Source organism: Galeopterus variegatus, unplaced genomic scaffold, assembly GCF_000696425.1.
Source record: "Galeopterus variegatus unplaced genomic scaffold, G_variegatus-3.0.2 Scaffold256, whole genome shotgun sequence".
Classification (NCBI taxonomy): Eukaryota; Metazoa; Chordata; class Mammalia; order Dermoptera; family Cynocephalidae; genus Galeopterus; species Galeopterus variegatus.
The window spans coordinates 172,464-191,037 of record NW_007726367.1 but is presented as its reverse complement, the minus strand read 5'-3'; the positions used below and the strand labels follow the sequence as shown (position 1 = coordinate 191,037).

The 18,574-nt window shown below is 43.0% G+C and overlaps 1 protein-coding gene across 1 annotated transcript in view; it reads left to right on the top strand.

Annotated features, from left to right (window-relative positions):
• The window catches only part of KIAA0556 (KIAA0556 ortholog), a 171,901-nt gene that overhangs the window by 59,071 nt on the left and 94,256 nt on the right, over positions 1-18,574 (top strand). The window lies entirely within an intron of this gene.

Here is an 18,574-nt window from a genome sequence, read left to right as displayed (position 1 = left end):
GGAAGGCCTCCCTCAAGCAGGATGTTTTGGTTGAAACTTGATGGACAACAGGAGGGGCTTGGCACAGAGCACTGGGAAAAGCGTTCCAGGGAGAGAAAGCAGCAAGCATGGATGGAATCAGGCTGGGTTTGCTCAAGGAGCACCATGCAGGCACGGCATGAATGGGGACCGCAGAATGAAGTGAGGTTGGAGCGGTGCCAGGCACAACAGGTGGTGCCTGGCAGGCCTGGGCCAGGGGGAGATGGAGAGCCAGAGTATATTCCAAGGGTGTTGCTTTTATAATTAAAATGAGAAGATCTCCATGGTTATGCACAAGCAAAATTATCAGGAGGTGGCAGGACAAAGTCAAGTTAGTAAGCCAGACGCTGCCCCCTTTGCCAGAGCAGCGCATGTTCAGCTCTGGGCCCAGGCTGCAGATTCGATAGCCTCACCACAAGGGCAGTCTTGCTTCTGCATGTCACTTCTGCACCAAAGACTGCTTTTATGAAATGAAAATGACCCATGAAGGAGGTGGGACTGTTGTCCAAGAAAATGTTCCTCTGATTTTTGCTGCATGTTTGAATTTCCTTATTTGCTCATAAGGAAAGGACAGGTAAGGAGCAAGGGCTCACTTTGTTTCACATCCTGATTGCAAAAGGTCTGAGAGTAAATTGGAAATTTTTGTCTTCTTGCAAAAAGAAAAAAATCCTTTTCTGTGGAATGGCCCAATGACCTGGCTTTTCTACCCAGTCCATAAAAGTTGGATTAAACAGCAGGCAAAAATGTGGACTTTACTGCCTTTAAAACCCACGTTGCTTCTGAATCAACCAAACGATCCCCTGCTCAGGATCAGACTATGCAAAACAGGCATCAGTTTCTCTTATTTTGGGAGGCTGGTTTTTAGCCAAGTTCAATCGGTTACAGGCAGCCTTGCCCCATGTCACAGAATGTGTCTGCCCTTCAAGCAAGAGTCCGTGGTAGTTTGTTTCTGGCCAAGCTTTTGGCCCCTCTTGTCAAATGAACATACAGTCCTCCTTTGCCAGCTCCCCAGCTCCTTGCAACACAAGGCAGCAGCGTCCCCCACAAGCTATTAAGTCCCATTAGCGTTCCTTTGTGCACACGCTCTGAATTGGTGTGGCTGCTGCTCCACTGGCACTTAATTTCCTCCACTGTGAGTGCTTGATTGTGTTTCTTTCTGTCCTTTTCTCCCCCATCTTGAGGGGAGCACTCGCAAGGCTTCACAGTCAATTTCCCCTGGAGTTATTTTCCTGCTGAGTTAAAGAGTGAAATAGCACTGCCAGTTTTCGGCAAAGGCAGAAGCCTGAAGAGACACGGTCTGAGCAGGGAGAGAGAAAAAGTGCATGGTGATATAGACTGAGCCACCTCACACTGTTTGCAAGTGCAGCCTGCAATGAAGCAAGAGGAAGTGCGCGTCACACACATACCTTCCGCCTGACCTTCACTGCTGAAACACACCAGTCTTTTGCCTTCAGTCACATCCTCAGTAACCTTCAGTTTCTGGGTGGCTCCAAGTTCACAGACGGGCATGCTGCAGAAGTGTTCCATGGCCTCCACCCTGCTGACTTGCACTGGGCTGTCAAAAGATGTGAATTGCCGGCCAAGCCCGTGGCGCACTCAGGAGCGTGCGGCGCTGGGAGCGCAGCAGCACTCCCGCCCCGGGTTCGGATCCTATATAGGGATGACCAGTGTGCTCACAGCGCTCACTGGCTGAGTGCAGTGCGGCCGGTCTCAAAAAGGACCAAAAACAAAGATGTGAATTGCCGGCCAAGCCCGTGGCGCACTCAGGAGGGTGCGGCGCTGGGAGCGCAGCAGCACTCCCGCCCCGGGTTCGGATCCTATATAGGGATGACCAGTGTGCTCACAGCGCTCACTGGCTGAGTGCAGTGCGGCCGGTCTCAAAAAGGACCAAAAACAAAGATGTGAATTGCTAGCCTACATTTAAGCATCAGGAGATTCCATGTGAAAATCTGAATTTGGGCCTTCTCTTGAAAAATCGGAAGATGTGGAGACCACATTCTTACAGGACAGCAGTGACTAGAGCTGAGGAGCAGCTGTCCCCCTAGATAGGTGTGTACTCCAGAGTGCCACAGTCCCCACCACACAGTGCCAGACACTGACAACAACACAGAAGATAACAAGTATATAATATGTCAGGAGGTGGTGGGTCTTACAAGAAAAGTAGAGCAGAGTGAAGGGATAGAGGAAGATGGCAGGGGCTACAATTTTACATGGGGTGGGCAGGGGTAAGACCCCAAGGAAGTGAGGAAGTGAGCCACGCAGAGAAGAGCTTCCAGGCACAGGGAGTAGCAGGTGCAGAGGTCCTGAGGAGGGAAGCCAGCAAGGCCAGTGGCGCTGGAGGGAGGGAATGCGGGATGAGGAAGAGGAGGGGGATCAGAAGAGCAGCCATGGTCAGATCGCATGGGGATCGAGGGCCTTGGTAAAGATTTGAGATGCTCCTTAAGTCGGATGGGAAGCCATCATAGGGTTTTGAGCAGTTTTCCAATTCTGGTGAAAGGAGAGCACCTCTTTCCAGAGAGTTCCACCAAAGTGCCAGATCTTGGTCATGCTGGCTTTCCTAGGGACATGGGCTGTGTGCTGCAATGGGTGATATGGTTTCCATGTAAATGATCTCAGCTCCATTTAAGTATCAGAAATGAAACAAAGTGTACATTTCTAAAATATATATATTAAGATTCCTTATTTTCCCAGTAATGCATGATCAATATAAAAAAATCAAATGGTACAAAGAAAATAAGAGTCCTTTCACAATCCCCCTGCCCCAGAGATAATTACTATGAGTAGGTAGGTACGTAACCATCCAGACTGAGAGTGGAATATATCATTGAGCCCAACAGGGGACAGTTGGTTGATCTGAATGTTCTAGTCCTCTCCTATTCCAATGAGTGATGTTCCCAAATTGGGTTATCTTATAAATCCCTGAGAGCATAATACATGACAGGAAGACTTGACCACCCTGACATCTTCTAGAATGCCCTTTGAGTTTTTCTGTCCATTGTGTAAATCCCATAGTGGGACAAATTGGGTATCTTCCCACAATTACAATTTAATGTCTTAAAATTATCATTGTTACTGATACATATAAACCACTAAAGGCCATCTTTGGCCAAGCACCCGCAGTGGAACAGCCCGCCCGCACCCCACACCCAGCGGGGCTCTGCAGCACTCCCCTTTAGTCATTCTTCATTAATTTCAATGATGAGACTTAAAAAAATGAGGATCACTTTGGGGACAGTCCTATTGCTTGCGTACTTCTGCTATTTGGGAGTACCCTATGAATAACCTTTGAACGAGTGCCTTTTTTGTTATTTTAACATAAAAGGGATTATACCATCCATACTATTTGATAATCCCACTTTTTTTTGCTCAAAAACCTACCATGGCCATCTTTCCATGCCGATTCACTCAACCAGTGTATAGCCCAGTGGTTCAGAGCGCCGTTTGGGAGTTGGCAGCCTGAGTTTGAATCCCAGTCCATTTACAAGCTGCATGTCTGCAATGGTGTTGATACACAGAGATGAGTGTGATCAGATCAGGGGGTGATTTAGTGAGGAGAGAGACAGGAGGCAGGAAGACCAAATAGAACAAGGCCCCAGCACATCCTCAGGGATGGGACATTGCTTTTACCATGCCCAGTTCTCTGTGTTTGTCCCTTGGATACCAAGTCTCCCATCAGCACTGTACCTCACAATTTTAATTTTTCCCTTCTGAATGCTCATGAACACCCTGATCCTCCAAGCAGTGCAGACAAGAAAAAGATGCTCTTAACTATTCAGGATGTCATGGTAAGATCAACTTTCAGCATCCTAACCATGAAAGGCCAGGGTCTTTTTCATAGCCAAGCAGCTGGGCCCCATGACAGATTCTATGAAAACAACCAGATTAACAACAGGATTTGACTTTAAGAAAAATATCTTTGGCACACCCACCAGAAGATTTAAAACAACACACGAGAGTTTTGACTTAATGGCATTCTCTTTTTAAATGACAGTAAGAGCTCACTTAAATTAACACTTACTATGTGCTATGTATCATTTTGAGTATGTGACATCCATCACAATAACCCTGGGAGTCAAGTGCTAGGTATTTTCATTCCCACATTATAGTCTGAGAAAACTGAGGAATAGAGAAATGATGTCATTCACCCAGGACTCAGAGAAGCCCACGCTGGCAGCCCAGGCTCCACAACTCCTTGTTCTTTGGAATTAACAGACACAGGCTGGGAATCGGGCTGACCTGTTTTTGCTTCAGACTGTGCCACTGTCTATTGTGAATATTATCAATGTCATGCCTGGGAGCAAAGTGTTCAGAAGTGGTCATCCATCAGTTATGCTTAATAGTGTTTTAAACAATGATAGAGAGAACCTCTCCTTAGCCAGCTATCTCCCTGGTGAACCCATTGCTGAGAACATGGATGAAAAATGGCTTTCAAAAATGAAATCCAATCAGGCCACAACCAGACAAACCCAAATTGAGGGACAGTCTGCAAAACAACTGGCCTGGAGTACACAAAGATGTCTGTGGCAGGAGAGGCAAAGAAAGCTGGGGGATTGTTGGAGATTCAGGGAGGGTAGAGATGTATCACAATTATGCAAGTGAAACTCTCAGGATGGAGGAAGGAATTACTGAATTTAAGGATGGATTTGGGAAATTAAAGAAACTTGGAAATGGACTGTATTGTGTTAGATAATAATATTGTATCTATGTTAAATTTCCTGAGTTCAATAATTATTTTGTGGCCATGTAAGAGAATGTCCTTGTTCTCAGGAGACACATGCTGAAGTGTGCAGGCACGGGGGATTGTAATGTCGACAACTAGTGGGTAAATAGGTCCAAATAAAGGATGTGTGTATACATGTTCAGAAGGAGAAAGTGGGAGGAGAGAGAGAGAAATGTGGCAAAACATTAGCAATCAGTGAATATAGGTGAAGGATATCTGGGTGTCCGTTATACTCTCCTGATAAATTTTTTGTAGGTTTCACAGTTTTTCAAAATAAAAAGTAGTTTTTAAAAAGCTAGCACATTAAAGAGGAGATGAGCTTCTTTGATAGAACTAAGCATCAGCAAAAGAAGAAAAAGAGAAAAGAAAAAAGAAAGAGACATACTTAAAAAAACAAAGCAGGATTGTATCAATGTGAATTCCTGATTGTGATGTTGAACTGTACTTAGGCAAGCTGCTACCATTAGGGGAAACCAGGTAAAGGTACATGAGACCTCTGCATCATTCCTTACAATGGCATGTGAGATCTACAATTAGCTCAAAATAAAGACTAAAAATAAATAAATAAAAACACAAATGCCCAAATTCTACCACCCAGAGGTTCTGATTCTGATTCCGGGTTTGGGCTCAGCAAAGATTCCCTTTTGTAAGCTCCCCACATGACTGTAATTTGCAGCAAATGTTTGAGAACCACAATTATAAGGAAAAGATAGAGATATGGTTCTCAAAACTTGATATGCACAAGAATCACTTAGGATATTTGTTTAAAATGCATATTTTAGGCCTCATTTTTAAGCTAACAGAATTTGTATATAGGAGCTAGCACATTTTTTTTAACAAAAAAAGACTCCCAGTGATTCTGAGCCAGAGGCCTAAAGATTAGAGTCCACCTCAAATGGAACGTTTTTTTAGATACTTTGGTCTTTGTAGCTTGGATTTGGGGACTCTAAAATGAAAGAAGTTTTAAAGTCAAAGTTAAAAGCTCTTGTACATCATACAAAATTTAGATGTCTGAAAAGTAAAAAAGAACAACAAAAATCCACAGAGGTTCACTAAGGCTGGAAAGGTACAGAATGAGGGATGGAGGGGGATTTCTGCCTTTCTCTTCAAAACCATATCCTGCACTTCTGGAAACTTGGGTGGGAGAAGATGTCACTTAAAAAAATAATAGATGAAAGATACAAAGTCTTCATAGCTCCTGACAATATCTCCTGTATAACATGTCATTTTCTATCCAAGATATTGACCATTAATGTCAATAAAAGACTAAATTATGTTCAATATACTCTTTTATGGAGAAGAGGAAGTCTTAATATATTAGAAATATTTTCATATAAAATAATTTATTTAGGCTTTTGACTATTTAAAGAAGTGAATTTTAGATAAATAGAAAATTAATTTTGTGTTGTTATTATATTAAGACATTATTATGTCGTGAAAATGAATCCAGAGAAGATAGAGGCAGGTAAGATGGGCTTTCTTGTTAGTTATCACTTGAAAAACCCTGCTAAAATTCAGGGCAAGGGTAGAAATACAATGATGAATGGGAGGGGTGTGACTGAAAAGGATGGCTCAGACTGGTGACCAGAAGGGCCAGCTTCCACTCCCAGATGGGTTTCGCTGGTGGCTTGATGGTGTTCTGCCGTGATCATCATTGTGGCCATTTTATTTTGAATTAGAAAACTCTTATTCTGAGCATGCCCCCTCCAGCATGCCCTGATCCCCATTCCCTGTTGTGTGACACTGTGACTCACCTTCATGTATGACGTTACGTCTTCTGAAGATGTTGGAGCTTGTGACTTCTGTTTTAGAGAGCAGAAAGAACAAGTGACTGGGACTCAACAAGCCTAGGCTTTTCCATAAACTCTCTGTATCAGTCCGTTTTCTGTTGCTTATAACAAAATACCTGAAACTGGGTAATTTATGAAGAAACAAAATGTATTTCTTATAGTTTCAGAGGCTGGGAAGTCTGTGGTCCAGGGGGCACATCTAGCAAGGGCCTTCTACAACAATGCAGGGCATCACATGGCAAGAGTTGCAAGAGCAGGAGAGCTAGCCTTCCCTCTCCCTCTCCTTATGCAGCCATCAGAACCACACTCACAATAATTCATTACTGCAGGAATGGATCAATCCATTCACGAGGACACGGTCCCATCAATCCAATCACCTCTTAAAAGCCCCACCTTTCAAATACCATAATTGGATTTCTCACCCTCTTAACACTATTACAATGGGGGTCAAGTTTTCAATACATGAATTTTGGGGAGACACATTTAACCTATAGCATTCTCTGTGGGGCCTTGGCTAAGTCACACACTCTTGGATACCCCATTTTCTTCTCTGACAAGAAAGGGTGAATTAAATATTTCCTGTGCCTGCTGGCTCTAGAATTGTAAATCCTAAGTGGAATTTTAAGGGAAAACCCTGGTCCCTTATAATAAAATACATAGGAATAAAAGATGCATAATCGTTTGTGGAGCTCCCGCTCATCCAAGGACGATTTCTACAGGTCATTTGCAAGGTAAATATTTAGGGCTTTAAAACACCCTTTGCCATCCCAGATCTAAGCTTCATGGTAGTAGACATGTGCTCTGTCTCGTCACCTGCTGTGTCTCTGGCCCCTAGAAAAGTGCCTGGTAAAGGGTTAGTTTGCAAATAAGTTGAGTGAATTGAATAATTAAATGAGTGAATCAATGAGCCAGGGGTACAGATGATCAGGCACCCTGGCCAGTCACACAAGCTGAGTGCAGTCATCACATCACTAAGTTGTAATTACAGACAGTATTTCCCAAACTATGAATCAGGACACATAATCTGACAAAGAAGTTTTGTGCTGCTTGGGGTAGAAAAGTCAGTTTGGAAGATGTAGTTTGGATCCTGAAATATTGGGATTTCTGGCACATGGTGTTAATTTAAAAGAATAGTTTAAATCACATGAGTGAGGCAGGTGGGTATAACAAACACTTGGCCTTAGAGTAGGGGCATAATAGTGAGTGGTGGGGACTGTGGTGGACAGTCTTAGTGGACTGCCATCATGCGGAAATACAGGCCAGTGGTGATAGGCTTTCTAGGTTTAAGATAAGCCAGATATCTGGGTTTCTTTGTGTTTGATTTCTCCCAACTTTTAAAATTTATATTTATTTTTGTGGGCTACAGTGTGTTGTTTCATTACATGCATATACTGCACAGTGATTCACTTAGGATAGATAGCATAGTTTTGTACCCATTAGTACACCACTTCTCCTCCTCCCCACCCCTCTTCCTAATTTTTTTTTTTGTTGGAAACTAATTCACAGTTCTCTAGGGACTGAACAAAATATACCTTCTGGCCAGGTTTAGCCTTTAGACCACCAACTTGCAACTTCCAGTTTAGACAATGAAAGCTGTATCAGTTCCTGACAAGAGAGGAGGAAGAAGTCTTTCTCCTTCCCACTAGCACCTAAGTTAGCCCCTGTGCTACCCAGAACCATCAGGGGTACCCAGGGGTGCCCAGCTGGGTGGCTCAGACCAAAGGACAATGGCCCTGGGCAGGTGGGTCAGACAACACAAGGCCACCTGAGCAGGAATACTTCAGTTACAAGCATGAATGAATCATTCATATGGAACGATGCTGAGTGAGCACTAATGCCCATGAAAGGCAGGTGCGGAAGTGAGAGATAGAGTAACCCCTTCCCTCAATAGGTGTTTCTGCAAGTGAATATACCAGATTGAAACTGACTTACTAAAGCATCTTTTTCAATCTTAAGGAAAATAAAGAATGGCCTCTGAATCAATATTAGAAAAACTTTTTTATTTCTTGCAGTTATATGCTACTTAGAATTTCTTAGGTATTTTCACATTATTTTGTATAACTTTATATAACACCTAAAATATGAGTGCTTTCTCATTAAGTAAGATTCATACAGTTCAGAAGTAAACTGAGTATAATATGAAAAGCTCCCTCTGCCTACCCACCCAAACCATCCCCAGCTTTTAGTTTTGTTGAGCATGTATGCTTGATTTATTGAGTCATCCACTCATTCACTTACTCATTTATTTACCGTTTTCACCTTCAGTTCATTTCTGCTTTTATCTTATCAACTCCTGCCCTAAACTTTTTGGTGTAATTTATTGCTTTGGTTCTCCCCCACCTCCACCCCTATAACATGATTCCTCAAGTTAAATGTTTGATTTGTTTATTTGCAGTCTTGTTTTCTAATATATCAATTTGAAGGCTATAAATTTTCCTCTGAATACTGCTTTGTCCTCATCCCACAGATTTCATTATGTAGTGCTTTTATTGTCATTTATTTCTAATTAGTTTTAGGGTTTTTTATCCTTTTCATTTTGAGGAGTTTTTCCAGATGTTCTAAGTAAATAGTGTTTGTTTTCAGTTTTTGCTATCCTTTTGTGTTAATTTCTAATTTTACTACATTATGGTTAAAGAATGGCTTTTTTGATTTCTGGTTTTTTGGAAGTTACTGTGGTTTTTTTGTTGTTTATTTTTTGGGTTTTTTTGTAGCCTACTGGATGATTTATATGAATGTTCTATGGTATTCAGAAAAATAATTCTCTTTTTGGTATAAAGTTTTCAATATATCTGTTAAATCAATCCGTTAAGTGTGATGTTTAACTTAGTGATTCTTAAGGTATGGTCCCGGACCACCTATATCAGGATCACCTGGGCTGCTTATTAAATATGGTAAATCTCATACCACACTCAAAGATGCAGAATTGGATCTGGAGCAGGGTATGGAAAGCTCAGAATCTACATTTTTCTTCTTTTTTTTTTTCTCTTCTTTTTTAGAATTTGCATTTTTAATAAGTCTCCCTGGAAATTATTATTCTCATTAGCAAACCTCTGCAATAGATCTCTATTTATTTTTTGTCTGTTCAGGTTGTTTTCTGTGAACTTGTCAATTTTTCCTTATATTTCTGTTTTTGCCTTGTATATTTCAAATCTCTGTCATTCTTTGCAAATAGAGTCAAGATGGTTTTTGATAGAGTGTAACTTTTATCTGTATGAATATTTCAGTATCACTGTCTTCGTCCCATTTTAAGTGCTATGCAGGTCTTTTCAAACCGAAGGCTGGTGTCTTTAATTATCAATAGAAAATTCTCACTGTTATTATTATTATTATTATTATTTGTCTTTTTTGTGACCGGTAAGGGGATCGCAACCCTTGGCTTGGTGTCGCCCGCACCGCGCTCAGCCAGTGAGCGCACCAGCCATCCCTATATAGGATCCGAACCTGCGGCGAGAGCGCCGCACTCTCCCGAGTGAGCCACGGGGTCGGCCCCTCACTGTTATTACTATTACTATTATTGTTATTCTCTTCCATTGTTTCTCTTCTATCTTCTGGAGCTTCAGTTGAACAGATGTTGGTCCAGATCTACCCTTCAAGTCTCCTAATTTTTCTTTGTACTTTTTGTCATTTTGTACTCTTTTCTTGTAAAATCACTTGCTTAACTTTCCAGCACACTTAAGTAGTTCATCTTTTTTAAATGTTAATGATAAAATTAAAACTTTTAAGGTCTCTAGTTATTTCTTTTTCATGGAAGAAATTATCCTCTTAAGTCTCTTCAGGAATGTTAATTTTCTATATTTTGAAGTATTCCTCTATTTGTTCTACAAGGGGTCTTCCAAAAGTTCATGGAAAACTTAGTATTATCTTTTAATTCTTTTTTTCTTTTCATGAACTTTTTGAAGTATCCTCATATTTAACTCTCTTCCATTGGCTGTTAGTTCTTTTGTTAATTAAATTTGTTGCCTGTCTTTTAGAGTGTTGATTTCTCCCAAATGTTTGGTCATTCTTGACTTTCTGTTCATCTTTGTCTTTGAGAGTCCCACTGCCTCTGCCTGATCCGTTTGTCATAGCCTAACCTGGTGATTGTGCGGATGGGCCATAGCACACTCCTGGAAGCTGTGGATCTTGGTTTCTCTTCCAGGTGTGGGAGCTCCCAGCCTGCCCTGGGGACGGTGACCTCTGGGGTATTGCATTGCCTTCTCGCCCCTGTGCCCACATTCCCGGCTTCAGCCTGTGCATGGGTGAGCATCTCTGCTGCCTCTTAATATCACTGGGGAGGGGCTGCAGCCCTAAAAGCAGCCCCCCAGTGAATTCCCCAGTACTTCCTCTTACTTAATCTTGACTCTGGACTCAGCTACACACACGCAAACACCCACACATATCCACTTCGCTCCTTCTGTAGAAAATTTTATTGCCATGTTTTGGTCTGCAGTTTCCTCTGCTTTTAGTTCTTTATAGATGCAATCTCTGCTCTCTATCTTTCAGTAATGCCTCAAAATGTCTAGTCAGCCACTGGCATTCTTTCATTTTGTTGTCTAACCTGCCCATCCAATTTCTTATCTATCAGTCCTTCAGCCAGCCCCCTGCTCTGGGCAGGCTCAGGGGAGAAAGCTCAGACAGGATGAGGCTGAGGCGTCTGCTCAGGGGCCTCACAGCCAGGAGATGGCCAGGCAGCCTCCCATACCCATCTGCTTCCTGAGTCCGTGTACTTTCTGTTATATCACTCTTTCTTTAAAAAAACAATTGTTTTGTTTTTCCCTTCAATGATGGACTTTAGAGATTGAGCTCCAGACTACCTCATAAGTGCATTTAGCTTTGAATGAAAATTAGCGAAAGAAAATCGAAGGTTGGATCGTAGCAGTAAGAAAGCATCAGAAAACTAAAAACATTGTGCAGGTATTCGAACCACATGTATAACTCAAATTTTCCTAGCCATAGTTCCATCAGAATTGATGTAGGGAATGTGATTTTGAAAATATATGAAGTGAACCCTAAAGTTAGGGCACAAGCCATTTTATTTGGGCAGTTTGTGATCTAAGAACCCTTGGGCTTGAGGTGTGCACTGGCAAGCCTTAGGTTTGGGTTTTTGGCACTCATTACCCTCCTAATCTCTTATAGATTGGCTTTGTTGACAGATTATGAATTCCATAAGAAAAGGAATTCTGTCTTGTTCATCACCCTATCCCTGGCACCCGACAGTCAGACCTACTTATGGGGGACAGATATATTCAACAAAAAGTATCTGTTGACTAAATGAATGAATGAAAAGAGGAAGAAATTGGTCACCTAACCCTTCTGTACAGGGCAAAATTCTTTATGGACCAGTCAAGTTAATATGAGTATGTAAAATGCCTCGTGTAGGGCAATAGAGGCTCACAGGAATTATCACAATTAACGATGCATAACAGACTAAAATGCATTCAAATCCCAATTTTATAAAACTGCAGATCAGATGAGAGACATTACTGGGGGGATTAGGAGGGTGGCCTTTCCAGCTGCACATCCACGACCTCTACCCCAAAGACTGCTGCTTCCTCTTGAGGACTGTCTTAAATGTCCGTGTGGCTTCATGGTCTAAACCTGCAGGCTTCTTGTAGGCAAATTCAGCAGTGTCTGAGAATTAGAAAAGAATATGCTGTCATCACAATTTTAGATTTTCTGTAAAAACTAGAACTCTATTAAAGTGATCACAAAACACTGATTCATAGCTGCTGTCTCATTTGGTCCCTTCAGCAACCTTGTGAAATGGGTCAGAGCGTATTTTCCCACAGTAGAGTGGGACTCAGCAGTTCACCTAGGGACAAGGGACAGCTGGGATCGGTCGAAGAACATGGCCCAGAACTTAGACCCAGCTCATTCCCCTTTCTAAGTAGAGTTAGAGGTTTAATGCTTCACGCACTAAGGCTTTACACACACTTTAACACGTTTAGTAGCCTTAAGGCAGCTTTGCATCTAAAGTTCTTACTGGCGGGTTTTGTCAATTCCGTGTACGTCATTGGATGATCCCTGAGCGCCTGACTTTCATCCTGCTCCAGAGACCACTTGCTTCCAAGTTGGTACCAGGCAGGGAGTAAACATGCTCATGTGGTTAAGAGCCTGGACTCTAGAGTCAGACGGTTATTCATCCACACCCTGGCTCACCATTACTAGCCCTTGGGCTTGTTCTAAGTGCTCTGAGCCTGTAACATGGGGAGACCCACCTCACTGGGGTGTTTAGAGGCTGAAATGCAATAAGATAAGGTGCGTCAAGAGGGTAGTTTGTTGCCTAATATAGCTGTTATTGTTGTTATCGATGTTATAGTTATTGTTACTACTGTTGCAAAAATCTCATGTTTGACGGTCGCCTGCTCTTTTCTTAGCCCAGCAGAAAGAGGAAGAACGGGTGTGTAAGGCACTAATCCATTGGCCATCAGACCCCTGCTGCCTTGAGTCAGTGGTTCTAGCAGCCCCCTTGAAGTCTTTAATTACATCAGCATCCATCCCCCACCTCCTCCCCAGCTCTCACTGAGGAGGCCAATTAGTTTGCAGCCCCCATCCCATGCTCTCCACCTGCGGTGGTAGCAGCCTGGTCTCCATGAAGAGGGCTTTCTGTTGAAAGGGCTTGAACTTGTCATTTTAAACACTGAGCACTGAGATTGAATATAACAAGGTTTTAAAGCCAAGCTATAAAGTAAGAAATTTCTGGATAACAACTTCAAAGCACCTGGTGAATCCCACGGCATGGCATGCCTTTGAAGTGTCCGCAGATTGGCTTTCAAAGCAACCAACCCAAGGTCCTCATCTTTCCAGATGGAGAGGTTTTCAACAGCTTTCTCAAGGGAATGTTGCCTCTTAGTTCATCTCCCTTTTGCCCCTGGAACAGATGGTTTTAGATCATGTGAGCCTTATAAGGTCTTCGGTTCCTAAAGTTTACTCACAAACCCAGCACAAGCAAATGTATTCTTCTCCTTTGTGAAGATGGTACCAGCCATATGCAATATGGGCTTCATTTTTATGTATATTTTGTGGCATTTAAATTTGCATTAATTTAACAGAAGAAAAACTGAATGAAAACAGGAGGAATTATTGAAATTTAAATTTCTTTATCACAAAAAAAATATTATTTCTTAAAGTATCCATCAGTTTAATACATTATGAAATAATATTAAGAGGTTGGGGTTACCATCTTTTTAAACTCTATATTTTCATTTGAGATGGATTTGAGTTGACTGCCTACTATGGAAAATGAGGCCAGGGATGCACCTACACTGTCTGCTCTCTGCTGGTTTTTGTAAGCTAAGCGAAGGGTCGAGGGTTGTAATGTTGTGATCTGGTCCATAACCCTACTGTACATAGATGCCTAGGATTTATTCAGTCTTTGCATGGCATCAGCATCCACCATTAGACCTTACAGCTTCTCCATGTCTGTATTTTTATTTTGATCTCTCCCTTCGCTGTCAGGATTTTGTCACCTGGGAGGTTTTGTACGAGAAGGGCTCCTGGGTTTCTTACTGTTTGAGACGCTGGGTGTGTTGCTTTTCAGTCTGGACCTCCTGACTGGATACACTACTCTGGAGGCAGACAGACGCTCCTTCATGGTCCTCCAGCCTGGAGGGCTGCTGCTCACCACTTTCCAAGTCACTTTTTGGAAACTAGATGTGCTCCAGGGATAGGGATGAGTGATTTTTCAACAATTGGCTGTCCAGGGTCCTCTGCACCGCCGTTACCTGCCACTCCTGTGGGGAATGTATTCATTTTCAGGAGTAAGGGGCAGGATTTAAACATAAATGTAAATATGTAATTTTTTTCCAATTGCAAAATTGGATACATGCTAAAAATCAATCAATCAATCAGTCAAAGCAGAAAATGAAAGTCCCCATATTATTACTCTCAGAGAGAAGACTCAATAGTTTGGTGTTTGTTTTTGTATACATGTAAACATGTGTAGAAACTAATAATTATTTTTAAAATTGGGTTCATACTATATGTACATTTTTTGGCATTCTTTTTCTTAAATGTATATCTTGATATCTTTCTGAGGGAGTACATAAGATCTACTTGTTCTTTGTATGGGTTCCCTGCAGCTCCGTGGACACCTGCTCTGTTAGTTATTTAATCCATCTCTCTCTTTTTTTTTTTTTGTCTTTTTTTTGTGACCGGTAAGGGGATCGCAACCCTTGGCTTGGTGTCGCCCGCACTGCGCTCAGCCAGTGAGCGCACCGGCTATCCCTATATAGGATCCGAACCCGCGGTGGGAGCGCAGCACCACACTCACCCGAGTGCACCACGGGGCCGGCCCTATTTAATCCATCTCTTATTGATGGACATTTGGATCATTCTCTATTATAAAGGATGCCTCAATAATCTTTGTATACTTAAGTTTGAAGGATAAGTTCCTAGGAGGGCTGAGTCAAAGGGTATGCATATTGTTAATTCCTAGTCAGCCATTTCTGTCATCGCTGCCTCCCAGATTCACCTCAAGGCCATCTCCCTGTCCCCACCTCTGTGACCACCTGCCTCCTTCACTTGCTACTGTGGCTGCTCGCCCTGTTTCCGCCCTTGCCCTGCCTCTCAAAATCCATCTGGTATCCGAGAGCCATAGTGATCTTGAGAAACAGCAATCGGATGCTGTGGTATCTCTGCCCTTCAGTGGCTTCTCATCGTGCATAAAACAAAATCCATTCTCTTTCCTAAAGCCTACAAAGCCCTGACCCTACCTCCCCTGCCATCCAGCCCTTTCTGCCTCCTGCTCTTCACCTCTGCTGTTGCTACCACCTGACACGCGAGGCCACTCACTGTGTTGCTCTCACCACTCGGCCTTCCCTGGCCACCTTTCTTTGGGGCACCCTCAGCCCAGTCAACGCTGTCCCCTCATCCAGACAGGGGCTTCTGTTTGCAGTCCTGGCCACATCTGCAATGCCCCTATTTGTCTTTCCTTATGCGCTGTCAGTCTGTCGCCCCTTCCACATTGGACGCTCCAGTCCCTGTTACCACAACCCGTAGCTCATGCGCATGCCTGAGTGCACTAATGTGTGGTGGTTTGCCATATTGTACTGCCCATTGGCTAGGCCATGACAGGATGCAAGAGAGTCTGTTCTGCACATGGATGATCTCGAAGGATCAGGAGAATTGCTGAGGGCAGAGGTTGCGGCTTTGCCCCTCACTTAGTCACTGTGAGATGTTGGACCAGCTCACAAACTCTAGGCCTCAGTTCTCAAATTTCAGGACCCCAGACATTCAGCCACTTAAAATATGGGGTTGCAACATTGTGAAGGTAATGAAGAGGCTGGGGGAGCCTGCTCAGCTGACCATGGGTTTGAGAGTCCTAATGCCCCGTCCAAATCCTTCCTAGAGAGCTGTGATCGGTGTCTCCACTCTCCCTCAACATCAATGGGACAGTTCTGGGCCCCGAGACTGACCGGAGTTTCCTGGACAGGGACAGCAGTCTCACAGATCCAAATCCTTCCTAGAGAGCTGTGATCAGTGTCTCCACTCTCCCTCAACATCAGTGGGACAGTTCTGGGCCCCGAGACTGACCGGAGTTTCCTGGACAGGGACAGCAGTCTCACAGCTAGTCAGCACCCATATTATCTTTTCAATCCACAGTGGCTGGGCAAGAACACTGAGGGTGCAGAGAGAGGGACTGTCCACTGCTTTCTCACCAGCCTTGCCCCCAGCCTTGTAGAACATAACTTAAGACAACCTCATCTGAGAATGGGGGTTGGGCCCAGAGCATGAGCCAATAGGCTATCCTGTTTTGACCAAATTCAGGTAATACCAGGTTTTTACTCCACCTATGTGTGTTACAGCATCATTGTGAGGATCAAATGAGAGAAAGAGTTGAAAATGTTTTATAGAGTACAGGGCATTATTCTACTGTAAAGGATTGCTAATCTTAAAATCACTGAAATCACTGTTAAATCTCAGGCCACCCAGCAACTCGTGCTTTCGTGGAGAGGAGCAATAAATCTGCTGACCCTCCAACTGCCCACCACAATCAAACTGTGAAGACATGAGCCATGACCTCAGTCTCATTTCAATGAAAGTTGCATGGACCTCTGAATACACTCAATTAGAAGACCATGTCTTATCTTTTTAAGTGCCAGTGGTGAATACAAACTTGCTTTAACACAGGCTTTCTCAACCTCAGCAGTATTGATATTTTGGCCAGATAATTCTTTGTTGTGGGACACTCTAGCATGTTTAGTGGAGTCCCTGGTGTCCACCTAATAGATGCCAATAGTACTCCCCGCCCCCCAGTTGTGACCAAAAATATCTCCAGTCATTGCCAATTGTCCCCTGAGGGTTGGGGGCAAAATCATCCCCAGTTCAGACTACTGCTTTAATAAAACAATTTTGAGAGGCAGAGATTTGTTAACCCATTTTTGTAGATGTCCAGATGCAGCTCAGAGGATTTCCCTGAGGGTTGGGGGCAAAATCATCCCCAGTTCAGACTACTGCTTTAATAAAACAGTTTTGAGAGGCAGAGATTTGTTAACCCATTTTTGTAGATGTCCAGATGCAGCTCAGAGGATTTAAGTAACTTGCTAAGGGTCACATCACTAATGCCACCTCCAAGGTATGTGAGTGTACCTCACTTCTGCTCACAGCCACCACCCAGTCAATGATATAATTTATTTAGTCATTTAGCAGATATTTATCAGGCACCTACTGTGTGCCAGGGAGTGTTCTAGTTGCTCAATAAATATCACTGATTCTTGGTATTGAGGGGATGGGAGGGAGACAGCTATAAAAGATAGATGGCTGTATTAGTTTCCTATTTCTGCTGTAGCAACACAAACTTGGTGGCTTATCTTATATTCTGGAGGTCAGAAATCTAAAATCAGTTCCATTGGTCTAAAATCAAGCATTTGCAGGCCCGCATTCCTTCTGGAGGCTCTAGAGGAGAATCCATATCCTTGCCTGTTCTAGGTTCTAGAGGCTACCTACATTTCTTGGTTTATGTCCCCTTCCTCCTGCTTCAAAGCCAGCACTGTAGCATCTTCCTCCTCCCTGACCTCTGCTTTCATCCTTATGTCTTCTCTTTCTGAATCTGATCTTCCTGCCTCCTTCATATAAGGACCCCTGTGATTACATTGGGCCCACCTGGATAATCAAGAATAATCTCCCCATCTCAAGATCCTTAACTTAATCACATCTGCAAAGTCCCTTTGACATGGAAGGTAACATATTCACAGGTAAGGTCCTGAGGAATAGGATGTGGACGTCTTTGGAGGGCATTTATTCAGCCTACAAAAATCCCCCAAAGATTCATGTCCATCCCACATGCAAAATACATTCATCCCATTCCAAGGTTCCTAAAAGTCTCAACCCATTATAGTATCAACTCAAGTCCAAAATATTACCTGTAGTTTTATCAGCTCAAAATTCCCAAATCTCATCATCTAAATAATCTAAATTAACTATGTATGGGTGGGACTCTGGGTATGATCCATTTTGGGAAAAATTCCTCTCCATTTGTGGACCTGTGAACCTAGAAAACGAATTATTTGCTCCCAAATACAATGGTGGGTCAGGCATGGCCTGACAGTTATAGACATTCCCATTTAAAAAGGGGAAATTAAAGGGAAAAAAAAAAGGAATCACCAAACCCAGGCAATTTAACAACCCACTGGGCAAACTTCAGTACATTTCAAGACCTGGAAATAATTCTCTGTGGTTTGGATCTCCTTTTTCAGGAAGGATAGCATGTGTTTGCAGATGAGTAGTTTTATCAGTTTGTAGAATTTTGGGAAGCCTAGCAGCCTGCTTTCATTTCATCCTTTCTCCCATTCAGTACAAGCTGGTAGTGTTTCTGCTGGTATGACATTCTCGAAACCCATGTGTGACTCCTGTGTATGTCTTTAGGATTCACTCTATTAGACAAGAGGCTCCTCTACAAATCTTTCCTGGATAATCCTATCCCTATTCCTGGCTTCTGCTGAGATGTCTAAGGGGATCTGTGAGTCACCTGTCTAGTCTCTTCATAGAGTCCGTTGTGTGATTGAGTACTCTGAACTTTGGCTCTTTCTGAGATACTAGGTTGTCCAGCCACACTCTTGGTTTCCTC